This window comes from Mauremys reevesii, linkage group 3, assembly GCF_016161935.1.
Source record: "Mauremys reevesii isolate NIE-2019 linkage group 3, ASM1616193v1, whole genome shotgun sequence".
NCBI lineage: Eukaryota > Metazoa > Chordata > Testudines > Geoemydidae > Mauremys > Mauremys reevesii.
In genome coordinates, this window is record NC_052625.1 from 83,612,238 (window position 1) to 83,630,081 (window position 17,844).

At 44.4% G+C, this 17,844-nt stretch overlaps 1 non-coding gene across 1 annotated transcript; it reads right to left on the reverse strand.

Annotated features, from left to right (window-relative positions):
- Positions 1-258: 258 nt before the first annotated feature.
- On the reverse strand, positions 259-330 carry TRNAE-UUC. Its single transcript has one exon. It is a non-coding gene; the product is annotated as a tRNA-Glu (tRNA).
- Between the last annotated feature and the right edge of the window lie 17,514 nt (positions 331-17,844).

The window sequence follows — 17,844 nt, forward strand, 5'->3', positions numbered from 1 at the left end:
GGAGTAGACATCCAGACTTGGGCTGGAGCCTGGGCTCTAGGACCCTGTGAGGTGGAAAAGTCCCAGAACTTGGGCTTCAGCCCAAGCCCAGGCCCAACTGTCTACAGCACAGTTAAACTGCACCTCAGTTTTTTCACCCCAGACAGGACTAGAACACACAACCTTTGGCTTATGAAGCCAATGCCTTAGCCATTAGGGCCCTAAAAACCATGGATTTGTTTACACTGCAAGTGAAGGTTTTTTGGTTTAAAGTCACTTTTCCCTGACTGGGAATTGAACCCAGCCCATGGCAGTGAAAGTGCCAAATCCTAACCACTAGACCACCAGGGAGTGGTAGTCAATGCAAGCCCATCAGCTGACATGGGTCAGCAATGGGTGTTTAATCGCAGTGTAGACATATCCTCAGTGGCCCCAGCTGCCAGTATGCACTCATGACTGGAAAATCCTCCTCCCTAACACCGATCTGCAGGTTCCACAGTGTGTAAGGTGCTGCCTTCTAAAAGTAGTGTCCACCTAGTGTTTTGGGTTGAGTAGTCAGGTGTCATTTGAATGATCCCATGAGCTAGAACAGGTGGGGTTACTAGGACCTGGAGGTGGGGAAGCTATAGGCTTTTCAGCAGTGCATATCACCTCCCAAACATGAATCAGTTTATCCTCAGTGACACTTGGAGATAGGGAAGTATTAGTGATCCCATTTTACAGCTAAGGACCAGTGAGGTTTAGGACCAGTTTAGCCACCCTCACTCATACTGAATAGTACCTTACTCGGCAGGCACTCTCTCTGCTGTCAGTAGAACTACACACGAAGTAATGAACTACCCTGCCATGGGGCAGGCAGAATCAGGCCCTATATGATTTGCATAACATCATAGAAGACATCCACAGAGGAGCTGGGAACTGAATCCAGCTTTTCTAAGGTTCAGTCAAGCATCTTAGACACAAGCCCTTCCTCCCATGCCAGGGAGAGAAGCATTAAACTGACTTAGACATCAGTTACTGTTATGTGGGTACTAGTACTCCATGGGAAAGGGACAATGTGTTTGGAGGAATAACACTGGATCTTCCCAGGCTCCAATTATACTGTGGAATTTGGTGCCATTTGATCCCTGCACTTGCATTAAATATGCATTGTTTGATCATATGACTGATTTTCAGGCAATGCAATAATATTCATTGTAGGGATTTAAAAAAAAAATCAGCCTGTCAGACTGATGAGCTGATTGAATACAGCTGCTGGCATGGTTTTCTGTGTGAATCTTACAGCAAAGAGACGAATATTGTTAAAGCACTTTCTTCTCTTAAGATAATCAACATACTATGGCAATTAAAAATACATGGATATGGTCTTTTATATGACCATGTGTGCTAGGAGGGTCCACCCCACACTTGCGTGCCAACCCATCCCAAATTGGGTGGGACAGTCCTGAAATGCAGAGATCAAGTCCCAGTGCTGGGCTGAATGACTCTGGGACAGCATATGTCCCAGATTCCCTGTGGCGTTGCTTTGCACCTGCCCGAGGCTCAGGGTGGCACTAGCCTCTTCCTGGTGAGGGTGAGGGGTGAGGTGGGCCTTAAGCTTCCCCCTTGCTACAAGGCTCTGTTCCTTCCTCCTCCTCTCTCCCCTGAGGCCCTGCCCGTTGGCGAAGCCAGAGTTGGGCAGTAGTAAGAGCTGCCCAGGGAGCCCAGGTCGCTGTGGGGAGCCCAGGACCCTCCCCAGGAGCTGTGGAACTGATCTGCTGCATGACCTAGGTATGTCATTTGCCTCTTCTCCAAAATAGGGATAACAACATTTACCTGTCTTTCTAAAATTCTTTGAGATCTACGAATGAGAAGTGCTGTGTAACAGCTAAGCATTATTGCAAAGATACTGAAATATTTGAGTTGCCTGATTACCTGTTGGTTCCCCCAATACTTGGTTAACTTGCATGCCAACCAGATCCAGGGGAGCTGCTATGTTGTAATGACAATGCATGAAGAATGGCTTCTACAATGGTAATAATCCCAGGAATGGCATGGAATAAACATTGATATTATGTAGCACCCTTGTTGCCCGAAGTATTATAAAATGCTTTGTAAAAGTCATATTACATACATAGTATCAGTGCATCAGCCATTCAGAAGTGATGGAACTGCTGTGACAACAGTCTCCGAAACACCATTTTAAGTGACAGACCTTCCTGGAGTTGCATAATTCAACATGGCTGCAAGTGGCTGTTCTGAAGTACAGTCCTGAGTTCAATTTATCCCCTTTACTCATGTTTTTCCCAGCTCTGAGGTCAGAAGTACTCTCAGTGTGGGGTTCTCTTGACTTCTTTCAAATAGCTGAAAATCAAGAAAGTTCAGGTCTCCACTTAGGTCTCCAGTTTCATTTGATAATTTAAAGTGCTGACCTCTAAACTTGGTCATTTTGGGGTTCTCACCAAGCACATAAGATCTGTTTTATTTTTGGTTTCTTAAACCATATTTCCTGATGAGCCCAATCCTGTGAGATGCTGCTGACCCCCCCACCCACAGTGAGCTGCTGAGTGCTCTTAACTTCCATTGACTGTAATGGCAATCGAGAGCCTAGTCCTGTCAGAGGCTGTGCACCAAAAGTGCTTTAATTCTTATACCTCCTCAGGTGTCCTTCAGAGACAAGACACAGATGGACTATCCAGGTACAGTGTTACGAGGTCTCTCTCTCCCAGCCATAGTTGAGTGCCTGACCTACTGTTTACAGTAGTGAGAGAAATCCATCCACCCTTCCTTAAAAAAGGGGCTCAGTGACATCTTCTCTCTCCCAGATCTTCAGGGGAATGAGGATTCCATTCTGACCCTCTCTAACCTCCACAGCACAAGTACTATTCAATGTAAAGAGGCAGAATTAGGCACAAAGTTTGCATAAAACCAAAAGGGAGTGACCATTTTATAGCATTATACAAGCTCCACCACTCTATCCATGCTGCATTGTAAATCTACAAAAGTTATCCAAATGTCCTCAAAAAATAGTCTCATTGCACTTTAATCAGAGCATATTATTTTTGTCTGAAGCCATCTAGGACATGAATGTTTTCTAATCTATCTCCGTCAATGCAGTGTTTTCATTGTAGTGATTCAGAATGTTTACTCCATTGGGGCTAATTTCATGGCGATGCTGGATTGAAGGGCAGGAGAAACTCTGTGAGCAGTTCTTTTCTGATTTATACAGAAGATTATTTAAAGGAGTCTAAAAAACTTGTTCTTCAAAGTTGGGCTAGTGTTTTAAGAGTCTGCAATATTTGGGACCAATTCTGATCTCCCTTGTCTAGTTTAACATTGATTGTACTTGAGTTATTTCCAATTTACACTATCTTAAATGAAAGCAGAACCCAGCCCTAGCATAGGTTCCTTGCAAGAGCTTGTAATACATCGAACAATTATATTCACAAGTAATATCAATAGTAATAATACCTAGCTCATATCTTAATAATTAGTAAATAAATATTAACCTGATTCTCCACCTTTTTGCTCTTTATAATCTGGGGCAGCAAGGCCCCTGCCTGGCATCTGGTGTAAATCAGAGCAGCCTCAGGGCTGCTTTAACTTATGGTCAGCTTCCCATGACCCATTATGGACCCTGGACAACAGCATAACATGATGCAGCTTGGTCAGACCACACTCCCTGCTGCCAACCTGGGAGGCTGGGAGCAGAGCTGATGTAGAGCTGATAGGCCAGTTCTACACTAACTCGGGGGCCCCTACACAGGGAGCACTTTCAGAGGGTCGTATCTGTCCCTTTTAAAGACCTTTAACACTGCCAGAGAGAGTGGCAGTGGCAGAGGGGTCTGAGTATAAATCAGAATTGGGCCCAATATCTTTATAACTAGATCGCCTTTTAGAATGGTCTGAAAAAAAGGAAATTTCTGCTTAGCTACAGGCCAGGAACAGTAAGAGTAGTGCAGGGTAATAACTCTATACAGAGGCAGGAAGGGAATTTCCTCTTAACAGGGAGGTCCTTTTATGTCTCTGTCTACAACTATAAAAAAGAATGAATCTTCCCAGGTACGTGTCTGCAGGCCTGCCTGGGCCTGCCTGGGTGACTGACAAGCATTCCATGGCAGGGAGAGTCGATGTTTTCTGATCTTTCAATCCCCACTGACTTTGGCTAAAGTCTCATAAAATAACAAGAGTCGGAGAAGGCTGAGATGTCAGAGATTTTGCAAACTGGGCCTTCAAAAATAAAAGCCAGTTGCAAGTTTTCAAGGCAAACGAAAGGAAAAAAACCCCACATAAATAGATTCATTTAGAAAAAGGAGAAAAACATATCTTGCCGTATAGTCCCCTTCTGCCACCTCAGCCCTTCCGCTCTGCCCCTGACACCTCATAGCCATCACAGCAGATGTGGAACTTGGGGAGAGATTGGAAGGAGCAAATAAATCAACATGGATACCTGACTTTAGTCAATCAGTAGATCTTCAAACAGCTAGACCCTCACAGTCCCCTGAGCATACACAGACCAAAAGCAAGATTGAAAAAGACTAAGGAAATCATAGAAATTAAATTCATACCAGACCTGCATTGTCACAAACACATTTATACCCTTCCCCAAAATGGAAGGTTAGACATGGGGCAGGGATCGTCTTTTAGTTCTGATTTGTATAATGCCTAGCACAAAAGGCAGTAAATGGTGAGATTTTCAGTGTCAGGAGATTATTTCTTGAGGAGAGGAAGAACAATCTGAGGACCTGGCAACTTTGCCTCTTGTAGGAAGACAATCATTTCCATCACTGCCCCTAACCCATCCACACACAAACCCACCTTGATTTCACTAGCCGTGAGGGAGATGGGTCTACCTCAAAGGCTCTAGGCCCCAGCACTCCTAATATCTTCAGAATCCCAGTGAACAAAACCACAGAAAATGTATCCAGGAAAGATGCAGTGTTTGGTTCCACCTGACCCAGGCTTTACTACTGTGGAGCTGCACAATGTACTCTAAACCCGACCTTCTTATCCGTGACGGAGGGGAAATATTGCTGACAGTGAGAAAGTGTGGATTCTTTCTGAGTAGAGGTAGTCCTGATTCACCAGGCTGCTTGCAACTTGGAGCGTTACCTCTGATTGGGAGTTCACAGTTGCTATGGTGGAGAAGAAAAACACTTTCTAGGTTTCCACTACAGCCATGATACAGGACTTCAAAATTTCTCCATGTTATAACTGATCAGCACAATTTTAACCACTGATGTTCGAACTTCTCCACTTCGGCTTCATTTATCACAAGTTATTTGTATGCCAAGGTTAGCACACAAAAGGAGGGGACAACTAGAAGCTATTTAACTGATGGCTATGCACAGAAGATTAGCATAATGGTCTATGAGGCTATCTGTAACATATTCACCAGTTCTACAGTATTCTTCCTTAGAGTAACTGGAGTCCAGTCAACTCTATCAGTCAGACTGGAAACCTGGTCTTAAGGTTCGTCTGTGCTGCATTTGGACCAGTGCCTTCTTCATTAGTCAACAGAGTGATTCCTGTCCTCAACAGCATCTCTGCTGTTCTCATTCCACCACGGTGCTTCTTCACTCTTGCCTGTCTTCATGTCTGCTGCACCTCATACTACAGTCCAGTTGGGTAGCTGGAAGGGGGGCGGGGCTAGAGAAATGTCACCCAAACTCAAAAAATCCATATCACAGAATTGCCTTTACTGTAAACTTAAAATAAAAATGGCTGTTTAAAACAAAAACAAAACAACCTACAAGGACACATTTCTGGAGGCCAAACAGCCGAATGCTTGCTGACCATTTACTGCTCAAAGACAGACCGATTGTAAACAAAATCGAGGGGGTTGAAGGTGACCCTCCTAAGGAAGGCTATTAAAGTTTATGCTCCCTGGAACTTGAAAGCCACAAACATTGAAAGAACCTCTTGTATTAAAGCATGGCTGGGATCATGTTCATTAGCTGGTTGGCTGTAAATACAGACTCCCTTTCCAGCACAAAAGGTAACGCATGTCAGCTCAAACCATCACAAGCAGGTTTGTGTAAATATTTACGGTGCTGTTCAGACTGCTGTAATTTGAGGCTGTTGATGCCTCACAAATACGTTCAAAAATGAACTGGCAAGTTCCCGAAAACAGTGTTAAAAGGCAGCTATAGTATTGTACAGGAAAAGCGAGCTATATGCTGCTTTCATACATGACTGCAGAGCTCTTGATTAGGTATAGGTTTAACCATCCTGAAATCAGAATTTTGAATTTGTGACTTTTCATCCAGACGGGATTTTTTCTTCTTCTTCTTTTCTTTAGGTGCTGGGAAAAGAGTGCCCTGAGCTTTTCACTTGGTATGGTGGTGGTGTAAACCAAGTTATTTCCAGCAGCACTTTTTGCTTTTTTAAAGTTTGGAAGGGAGAAACCCTGGTGCTTTGGAGCATAAAACCACCTCTAGCCAATGGGGGGTTAGGACAAAACTTCCCCTGTGGGCAAGTTTCCCATAATTGCTCACTTCAGAATTTCTTGCAACTTCTTCTGCAGCATTTGGTAATGGCCCCTCTTGGAAGTGGAATAGTGGATTAGATGGATCACAGGTCTGATCAGATGTGGCATTTCCCGTATGATTAATCATCATTTGTTAAGCACCAACCATGAGCATTACCTAATACAGGACATAAAATGAAGACAGTTCCTATCCCAAGGACTTTACAATTCAATGTGAATAAAAGGGACAAATTGACAATTCAAGAGGCTGAGGGCCTCAGTGTATCCACAGAACTACTACAGCACAAGTGATGTAAGTGCAAGCTTTGCCGCTCTTCCCTGCCAACATCCCTCACCACTAGGGTGACCAGATGTCCCAATTTTATAGGGATAGTCCCGATATTTGAGGCTTTGTCTTCTATGGGTGCCTATTACCCACCACCCCCGTCCCGATTTTTCACACTTGCTCTCTGGTCACCCTACTCACCACTGGCTTGCAGGGACTGCCTCCAGCAGCCACAGTGTAGACCAGCCTCCCTGCTCTAACAACCACAGTGCTGCTAACTGGTGCCGATTGTGGAGGTGTTTTCTGTGATGTGGATGCTGCTCCACTAGGAAATGGAATGAACTCTCCAGACTGATTTCTAGTAGTCCATGGAACACTTCAATATAATTTCAAGATCATCAGTTGTTAATGCAATGACCACTTCCAGTTGTTATTCTGGTTAATATGGGGGTGAGTAAAATGGAGTCTGGCATCAGTGGCTGCCAAAATAATTTAGTTCATGAATGAAAACCTACAACAGACACTGATTTATGAAACTACCTGAGACTTTGTAATCTGTTGAAAAACACATCCTGCGTGTTGGGTTGCTTTACGTTAGGGTATGTCTACACTTACAGAGTTTTTGTGCTGTAAGTTTCACCGGTGATAGGGAACCGGTGAAAGTAAAGCGCTGGCTTGTGTACTCACTCAATTCCTCAGGCGTCAGAGAGTGTTTACACTACCAGCACTTCCATTGCCAATGAGAGCTGCACTGTAGGGCAGCTATCCCACAATGCAGCTCTCTCAATAGGTCTTATGGGAAGGGGGGGGTGATGAGCGGAAGGCATTCTGAGTCTCTGCTCTGTGCCCTGTGCTGCCCTGCTTCATGTCTCAAGAGCCCCATTACTTGTTTCTTTCATGGCATTTTTTAAAAAAACCTCCTGCTGTCTGGCTGCTTTCCCCACCACATCTACAAGCAAAGGGAAAGGGAGCTTCAAACTTCCCGGGGCTTACAGGGGGAGGCGAGGGCGGACATCCATTTACCTGGCATCAGAGCAGCGGAGATGCTAGGCAGAGTGGTTGCTTTTGGAACTGTGGGATACCCTTCGGAGGCCAAGGTGTTTACACTGGTAGAATGTGTCTTCACTTTCACAACAGCGCAAAAAGAACAGCGGTAAGAGATATATGCCTCTCATGAAGATGGTTTTGTTTTTGCAGTGAAACTTCTGAGTTTCACTGCAAAATGTCATTTACAAGTGTAGACGCTCCCATGGGTTTTAGCACAAAAAAGGGACTTTTTGCACTTTAAATGGTAAGTGTAGACATAGCCTAAGTTAACCGATCAGAAAAGAAATGTCACCACAACCTACAGGACTTTTTTTACGCCACACTAAATTGGTTGGATCCCAAAAATTCACATATAAAGAAGCAAGGCCACAGGGCTTCCATATGATATCGTAGTTCAGTGATGTTTCTTGGACTTGCCTTTTGGGATTGTAGGAAAGGTTGGGCCAAGTTTAAAGCAAAAAAGCAGAAAACCCAAATGCTAAACTTGGAAAAAAAAGTTTGCATCCAAATATTAAAGATCAATACTAAACTGCTATGTCTCTCCCCCATTCAGGCTACACGGGCTATGGAAGTCACCACAGCATTAGGACTACAGTAATAATAATAATACACTACATTTATGAGTTGGCAAGGAGTCACTCCCATTCTCAGGCCAGGCATACTACACACTTACTTCAATGTAACTATGTCACTCAGGGATGTGAAAAATCCACACCTCTGAGCGGCATAATTATACCGACCTTAACCCCTCATGTAGACAGTGCTATGTCAGTAGGAGAGTTTCACCCACCAAGATAGCTACCGCCTCTCACGGAGGTGGAGTTAAACCAATGGGAGAGCTCTCTCCTGTCGGCTTAGAGTATCTTTACCAGAAGTGCTGCAGTGGCACAACTTCATCTGTGTAGACCTGCCCTCAGTTGCTGGAGAGGAAGGATTAAGAGGGAACTCAGTAAGGGTAGTGGAGGGCTCCTCATTGTAGAAACCAGGACCATAGGACAGCATCCTTCCTCTGCTGTTCATCACATGTAAGGAAGATATTTCCTGCTGTAGCTTATGTGACACCAAGAAAGGTTTAATTTGTAAAAGCCACAAAGGAAGAATTGTTGGACTAGTCATTTTCAAACTAATGTCCATGGAACACAAGTGGTCCCTGGAGTCTTTCCTTTTGGTCCCCAAGATGAAACCAGCAGTGGGATTTTAAAGTGTTATGAGATAAATGGGTCTTTGGCAGAGATTCTGCCAAAGAATCCCTTGAGGTCCTTTCTAACGCTATGATTCTATGAAAGTCTTCCATAGGAAAAAAAAAAGGTGAGAAAGTCACAGTGTTAGGTATGTGTCTGGTGCTCCTGGGCTCTGATTAACCAAAGATTATTTGTTTTGATGATATGAGGAGTCTGTCTCATGTTTCATTGGTTGAATATGTTGTAATTCAATGTGCTGTCAGAACACTGGCACGAATTAGTTTTTGCTAAGGCTTACTGAAATGGGCACTGTCAGCAGAGAGCTGCACGTTGCCTTGACGCTACCTATCAGGGCAGCTACGGATTCCCCTGTCCATACGCTTTGACCTTAGCCTACCCCGGATCTCGATTCCCTTGGCCCAGGCCCAACCCTACACCTATCTGTGACCCACGTTCCAACCGCTAGGCCTGATTATCAGGGGGCAGTGCCTGACACAGTGCGTTCTGCTATCCTCCTCAGTGTAATTGCCCCTTGGGGCACCATTAAAGCCAGCAGAAATTAGAGCAGGCACTAAGCAGCTCTAAATTGATCTGAGAAAGTGAATAGGTGGCTTAGATTATAGCCACCTTTGCCTCTCCCACCCCAAGCTGCACAAGTTCTGATCGGGTGGATAGAGCCCGTGATCTTGGGCTGTGATTTGTGTCACTTCAGAGAAGAGATGAGCCAGTTTCATTGCTGATATTGCAAACACAAGAGGCCACGACATTATCTCCATGAATATGAAAACGTAGATGCTTAGACAGTGATGGAAGCAGAGGTTTCACACTTAAAAGGAGAGGCGCAGCACAGAAACCAAAAGCCCATAGCATACTTGCACCGCTGAGTCACCCTTACTATGTTTCCTTACAAGCCCACTTGTTTTTGAGTTCCCCCAGTGCTAACTTCAGGCATGTCTATTCTGTACACGTCTTTTAGCAGCATGTAGAGTACATATGCATATAGCCCTCCGAGCATGAGTACACCTCTACCCCCATATAACGCCACCCGATATAACACAAATTCGGATAGAACGCGGTAAAGCAGCGCTCTGGGGGGGGCGGGGCTGCATGCTCCGGCGGATCAAAGCAAATTCTCTATAACATGGTTTCACCTATAACGCGGTAAGATATTTTGGCTCCCAAGGACAGCGTTATATCGGGGTAGAGGTGTATAAATAGCAGTGTGACTGGTGACGCACGGCAGAGGTGAGTAGAGTAAAGACAAGCCTGAAGGGTGTGTGTATGCACCTGAGTACATACCCTACCTGGCTTTCTTCTCTCCCAAGCTATGTCTTCCTATCTACACTGCTATTTTTAGCAGTATAGTGTTCCACTGCCTCCCTGCTGCTGGAGCCTTACCCTGCTGTAGGAAAAGACTTCCCCAGTGAGGAAAGGCTCTGGTAGGGGGGTGGCAATGGGAAAAGCTTGGGTAGCTCCCTGCTGCAGAGCCTGTCCCCACCACAGGGAAAAACCCAGGCAGTGGGGAAAGTCTCTACCAGCTCCCTGCTGCTGGAGCCTTTCCATACAGCAGTGAAAGACTATGGCAGTGGGGAAAAACTCTGGCAGGGAGATTTCCCCACAGCTTCCCCACTGCCAGAGCCTTTCCTCACTGTAGTGAAAGGCTCTAGCAGCAGGGGAGCTGCAGAAGACTCTTCCTGCAGCCTCCCAGCTGCTGGAGTCTGACTGATATGTAGCTACATACCACAGTGAGGATGCAGCCTACTCTTTACTGCAGCATGCCAGTGGTGCATAATGCAGATGTAGCCTTAGTGACTGTCATTTTCTTCCATATGGGCACTGTATAATTAGTCAGGTGCATTATGGAGGTTTTTTTGGCTTCCTCTGAAGTACTGGCCTCTATGAGAGGCAAGGCTTCATCTCCTCAGCTAGTATAAATCAGCATAATTCCATTCCAAGTCAACAGAGCAATACCAATTTACACCAGCTGATGATCTGGCCCAGGATACTTAATTTCATAGGCCAATGGTCTTACCTGGCATGGCAAATCCTGTGATCCTGCTTTCCAAGACTGTATGCTGCACAAAAAATAGCCCCCCTAAGAAGCCAGCCATTTGAAACCCAGCACATGAGTCATTGTTCGGCATGTTGTTTGTTTTGAGACATGGAACAAGCACGGCCGCCCGCACACATAATTCAGTATTTCAACTGCAGAATGTAGGTAATTTCCATTTGAGGTAGGGCTCTGTCACTCACAAGTCACAGCTCTGCCAACTGTATAAACAGAACAGCCCCGCTCTTAGTATTCATTAATGGCTCACCCATTATTCCAACTAAGGAAAACAGACCTGCAGTGCATAAGTCAGTGTTCTGCTGTTCACTGTGTTGAATGGTGACAGAAACCTTATTTTAAAGAAGACAAAAGCATAGGTCTGAGGGGCTCTGCTCACCAAGCCTGTTTCCCCTGACAAGGTTAAATCAGAGGAGGCTAAATCCAGCCTCTGTTGTTCTGAGTGCTTTGTGTTGATATTATATAGGCAATAAATAGCCAAAATATTGCTAGAGCAAGAGAACAGCACTAGTCCTATTGCAGGAAGCATAAAAACCATTGCTGTGCCTGTGCACACTAGATATAATATGTGATCAATACACCACTCGAAAACATACATAAGCAGTAAATACAGACCTCTGAATGGCTGAGAGAATTGGCAAGGAGTGACAGAGTCTCTTACATTTAAGTCACTTGGCCAAAGCCAGTAGTGACCCAAAATCCTTAGACTAACTCAGTCCAGTGGACAGCACAGAAACCATTATCTCAACTGGCAATATTGCTGGCGATCTCAGCAGAGGTCCAGGATTGAATAGGCCGTAGACATAGAGACTGGACTAACTATGCTGTCATTTGTAAAGGTGGAGGGGTGGAGCTACACTGGCAAGGCAATATAGGGAAACCCGCCCTGTTATTGCTGGGGAATACCTGTTCTGTGGAGAGAGGACTTCAGTCTCCAGGATTGTCAGTCAAACTATCAGTGCAAAATGCAAACGCTCTTCAAACAGGTCTACGTTCCAAAAGTGGAGAGTGCACAACAAAAGCTGCAGGAAACAAAAGAGACACCTAAGAACTTCTAGGGAACACTAGTATTATTTCTTGTAGTTGCTCATCAGGAGAACAATAATGCAGAATAACAGCATGCTGCAGTGCTGGCTATGTATAGAGGGCTTAGCCAGATTATATATAATATAATTATATATATTTAAATAATTATAATTCTTAGTACTTATCCAGCTGTTAAATTCAAAAGTACTCTACAAAGAATCATTATCCCCACTCTTCAGGTCCGAAGCTGGGGCTAAGTGATTTGCCCAAAGTCACACAGCAAATATGTAGCAAAGCTAGGCATCGAAACCAGATTTCCTGATGGTCAATCCTTGTGTCCGGGCAACCTCTTCTTTTAAATGATAAACTCTACTTCAATTTTCAGTGCTATCAACCCAGTCTTTTTAATTCATACATACTGAAAATTCTAATCTATGTTTTGCATTTTTGAATGAAAAGAATTCCAGTTGTCATGGGGCCAGACGTGCATTTTACAAGGTAAGTGTTCAGAATATGGCACAGAAAGAGAGAGGGGCAATGTTCCTTTAAGCTGCTCCAGATGCTTTTTTGGCTGTTCTAACCAGCAGTGCAATTGTACATGAACACATTGTCAGTTAGTATAATTGGCAATATGGGACGGGGTCGTGTGCCCGGATGCATCATTCTCAATTGCGAACTCTGTTAGAGTGCGACTGCCAATTGCAAGACAGGAGAGTGTCATTGCAACAGATGGTCATCGTACACCTGGGTTTACTACTGCTGTACGTCTATGTTAAGTTCATCTACCGTAGCTCTCTTGGCCTACTCCCCTGCTGGATATCCGGGCAGCTGTGTAACTGTAGCAGGGCTAGTGAGGGTGGGGCTGCTGTTGTATTGTCCTGGGCCCTCTGACTTCATCCCTTACCTCAACAGTGATTCTGAGAATTCCCTTTTTAGATTCCTTTTACACTGCATGGTTATATAACTCCCATGCAGAAAGCAGCTGGGGAGCCCATGCCTGGTATAAATAGGAGAGCTGCTGGTTGGCTCCCCCTTGTGCAGTGCAAGCTGAGGAGATGCCAAAAGAGTGACATCATCCAACTCTCAGGGGAGTCCACAGGATAGTGAGAGAGTGTAAGAAAGTCCCGGGTCCTTTTAATTCTCGCTTAACTCTTGCATTCCTGGCCCTTCCCAAGTTACCAGCCAGAAGACTGAACAGGGATAGTTAGACAGACACCCGCATACTCATATTCAGCTGTGATGTAAATGGGTGCAGCTCCACTGAAGAGGCATGCCTTATCATCATCCAGGCAAAACCCCAATGGACGTAGCCTTCTTGCAGAGCAAGTGCCACCTGGATCGATCTCTAGTCTGGCTGGCTTTCTTCTTATTCCAGGACTGTCTCCAAAGGTTTAACCGTCCTAATAAGGTCAGTTTAAACATTTCTAGATTCAACGCTTTCCTTAAGCACTGAGGTTTTTATGTTAATGTTTACCGTAATGTCATGGTAAGTTAGCAACTGCCCCTTCCTTTCTATAGGGTCTGCAGACCTCCTGTTGATGTCAAATACGGTGCCACCTTCCCAACAATATGTCTGCCTCCAGCAATAGGCTCAGAAATCCCAATATAATTAAGATTTCAAATCCCCTTCTCTGTTCATACTGCACATGGTAAGAGATGGTTCAATTATCTTCTAAGTTCTGGATGTTTAGGCTTTTGGAGTAAACACAACAGGGGAAAGTTTTCTTTTAAACAACTACCCTGGGGAGCCAACCTAACCAGCTCTACCTAATGATTGCCCTCTGTTGGGGGAATCTGTGGCTGCCCCTTTAAGGTACCTTTTCTGCCTGCTTTGTCCTGCCTCAGTAGTGCAACACAGGAGGAGTCAGGGCCCTTAAGAAGCCAAAAAAAAAAAAAACACAAAAAGAATTTGGCCCTTAAGAGCCTAAAAACAAAATTCTTATTTCTTTACTCTCCTCAGCTGTTTAAAAAGTCCAAAGTAGCCAGACAGCTGGATCAAGTTAAAAATACAGTTGTGGAGAAACCTCCCTGTAAATAGTGTTCTTTTCTCTTCAGTTTGAAATAGAACATTATGCTTCTCTTTCGGATACTACCCACCTGCTTTTTCCTATTGCATGTGGGGGGGATGTACTCCTTGTTCCTCAGGCAGTGACAAATTAACAATGTCCGTTCCAAAGACGTGCATGGAAAGGGAGTAATTTCCTCAGAAAGGGAAACCTCTTTTATTACTCAGAGTGCCTGTCTCTGCCCTGATAGTTCATTTTTTCCGATTCACATAATGTCCATCAGCGGCTGTTGATAGCATCCCTCATCCAAATCATCCAAAGTAGGCAGGAACAGGGTAGCAAGGGAATCACCTGTCTTTGCTGCAGGTTGCAGGAACTAATATGTGAAAAGAAACAATTTCTTTCCCTAATTAAAAGTGAGAATTGAATCTGCTGATAGTGATTTACATTTAAATACCAACTTTGATCCAAAATCATGTGCACTTATGGGTCCTGCAAATATTCACAACTCATGCTGATAAAATCTTCATACCACATGGTGTATTTTATAACTATGTACCTATGGCTTGCTTCACGCATCACTCACATACATTCTTCTCTGGGGTGGGGTCAAGCACCCTAGCTGTTGGGCAGCACACTGCAATGGACATGGAGTTAGGAATCATGTAGCCAGTTAAGGTACAAGGAAAGTTTTAGGTAGACCCAGCGTAATTACTCTCTAAATATGGTTATATTTAAGGAAGGCTTTAACAGTGGGAGACAACCTCTACTGTAAGGTTTAGAGACACTGCTGGTGCCGTACCTCTATCTGCAAAATGTAAACAGCACTGAGCTCAGGTGAATGCCATTTACCTGCTACAGGAATCAACCAGGAGAGCCTACATTTAGATGTTTTTTATTTGGAATTAGCCAAATGTAGAGGGAGTTTCTGTAAGGTGATGTCTATAACATGACAGTCGATAGCTGTTCCTGTAGAGCTTAAAAGTGAGAATTGAATCTGCTGATAGTGATTTACATTTAAATACCAACTTTGATCCAAAATCATGTGCACGTATGGTATCTTGTGACATTCTGGCTCTTCAGTGTGCGTTAGTTGGACTTTGTGATCTGACTCAAGTATGTGCAGATATCTTTGCTTATTAAAGTAATCTGGAAAGAGGCGGTACTGAAGAATGGACTAAATCCCACTCTCTTTGAGATTACACCAGTGACACTGAGGTAAATTGTCCCAACGAGTCTAAAATTATTGTCTCCATTTTCCTATTCAGCTGTGGTGTTCACCAGGCCAAACATCTTGGCACTAGTCTGTTCACTGAGAGGGAAGGAATTGTGTGTGTGTGTGTGGGGGGCGGAATATTAAGGAAGGGCCTTAGGGCTTGGCTACACTTGAGAGTTGCAGCACTGGGAGTTACAGCGCTGGTCGTACAGCTGTGTAGGTAAAGCGCTGGTGTGTGGCCACACTCATAGCTACCAGCGCTGCAGTGTGGCCACATTTGCAGCATTTGCAGCGCTGTTGGGAGTGATGCATTATAGGCAGCTATCCCAGCTTTCAAGTGGCAGCAACGTGCTTTTCAAAAGAGAGGGGTAGGGTATAGTGTGACAGGGAGCGGGGGAGAGAGAGAGAGAGTGGATTTTTGGAGCCAACACTAGCTCCCTGCCTTGCAAAATCAGAAAATTTTCCCGACCCCTTAGTCTTAACTGCAAACAGCCTGCAGACCAGATAAGCAGCATGGACTCCCTTTCTCCCCCTCCCCACCCCTATTTCTCTCATCAAGCAAACACTCAACGCCTGTGAATGAGGCAGGCAGGGGTTTATCTCATTTGATTGTTCACAGTCAGTTACAGATTGATCACAGCAAACAGGAGCTGTGTTTGTTTTTTTAGATAAGCAGCTCCCGGAGCCCCGTTCACAACAAAACAAAGAGAGGCTGCATAACAAAACAAAGAGAGTAATTTAGTTAAAAGCATTCTGGGATATCTCCTAATACCCTGGAGGCCAATAACAGCGCTGGTGTGTGGCCACACCTGACGAGCAGCGCTGCATCACCAGCGCTGCACTCGTTATTCCCCAAGCAGACCAGGTGTTCAGCCAGCGCTGCAGCCAGGGAGTTGCAGCGCTGGATGTGCCTTGCAGGTGTGGACAGTTACTAAGTTGCAGCGCTGGAAAGCCTCCACCAGTGCTGCAACTCTCAAGTGTAGCCAAGCCCTTAGAGTTTGTTGTGGAGACTTGAAAAATGATGGCGAAAGGAACATGTTACATTAGTCTGAAGCACAGAGGTTTTCAAAAGGTTGCTTGGCTGCCTCACTGAGATACAGTTGCAGCTTGTCATATAATATTTTCCAAAGTCTAGGTAGGCTTAAATAGGGGAATGATCTCAGGCTCCTGGTAGTTCTGGTTCTGGAACCTGGTCTATCACTTTCTAGGCGGACAGGTGTTAAGAGGGCAGTGGAACTAGAGCTCTCAGCCCTGTGGTGAAGGTGAGATGAGAGTGCTTCCCATCATTCAATGGTAATGCATCTAGTACCATCAATGAAAAATTCGGAACAGCTCTAGAGAGGAGGGTATGAGTGGATAATGGGCATGTCTGAGGAGATGAGTGCTTAAGAGCAGTCCTGATCATGCTAATGAGGAATTAAGCTTCGTGGAGTAAATTTGCTGACATTTCAAGACTTCTTTCTTTCTTCCCTCTTTCCACTCTTTTATCCCTAAATGGACCCCAAACCTGAGAAGTTTCAGTTTCTAGAGCATCTCCTAAAAGTTACATGATTTCAGTCCTGCCATCATAATTAACTACATGGCTACAAAGATCATGGTTGAGATAGTTGATCAAGGCAATATTGTAAGGAGCCTTTAAGTAGAATATATAATATCTATCTGTCACACACAAAAAATGACATTAAAAGGTCTTGTTACAAGCAAGCACTCAAAAGTTTGGAAAAGTTCGGAAATGCAGAATTAAGGTTACCTGTATAACCTTAATTTGATGCGCTTGTGCCATATGCATTATTATTATATGATCATATAGTATTTTGTCCACAGCACCCTACCTCATTCAGTGCACAGAATGAACCATGCTCACTGAATGAGCAGCTATTCAGTATTCTCTTTTCTCCTCATTGTTCAATGTGTGGCCCCAGGCCTTATTCACTGCACACTATTCCAACCCTGCCCTGAAGACAGAATTAAGTTCCTCGTGGACTTTTCTATAGAGATCTTCAGTACAGTATCTGAAAGCTTCTCGAGCATTCATTCACTTATTTTCACAAGGCCCCTGTGAGATAAGGGGGTGATATTATCCCCATTTTACAGATGAGGAACTGAGGCACAGAGAAATTAAGGTAAAAAATATTCACTAATGTTGTGTGTCCAATGTAAGATGCCCACAGCCTGATTTTTCAGAGCACTTAGCATTATATAATACTTCATGTGTGCAAAGCACAGCTCCCATTGACTTTAGTTGTGTCTGTGAGTGCTCAGCACTTCTGCAAATCAAACCCCAGAATCTCAAAACAGGCACCCAGAAAATGAGGTACACACAATTAATGACCATGTATGAAAACTCTGGTTAAGTGACTTTACTAGCAACACATAGGAATTCTGTGACAGAGGCAGGATAGGGAACTGCCTCATTCATTACATGTCTTTTAGCTTCTGCAATAGGGGTCCTACGCACAAGTCTCTTTTGCTACTTAATCATAATTCTCCCCCAGAGCAGGTCCATCTAGTGCACTGAACGAAGCAGGGGCCCTGTGAAAGAAAATAAAATATTATCATGGAATTAAAGACTGTAACCTATAGATCC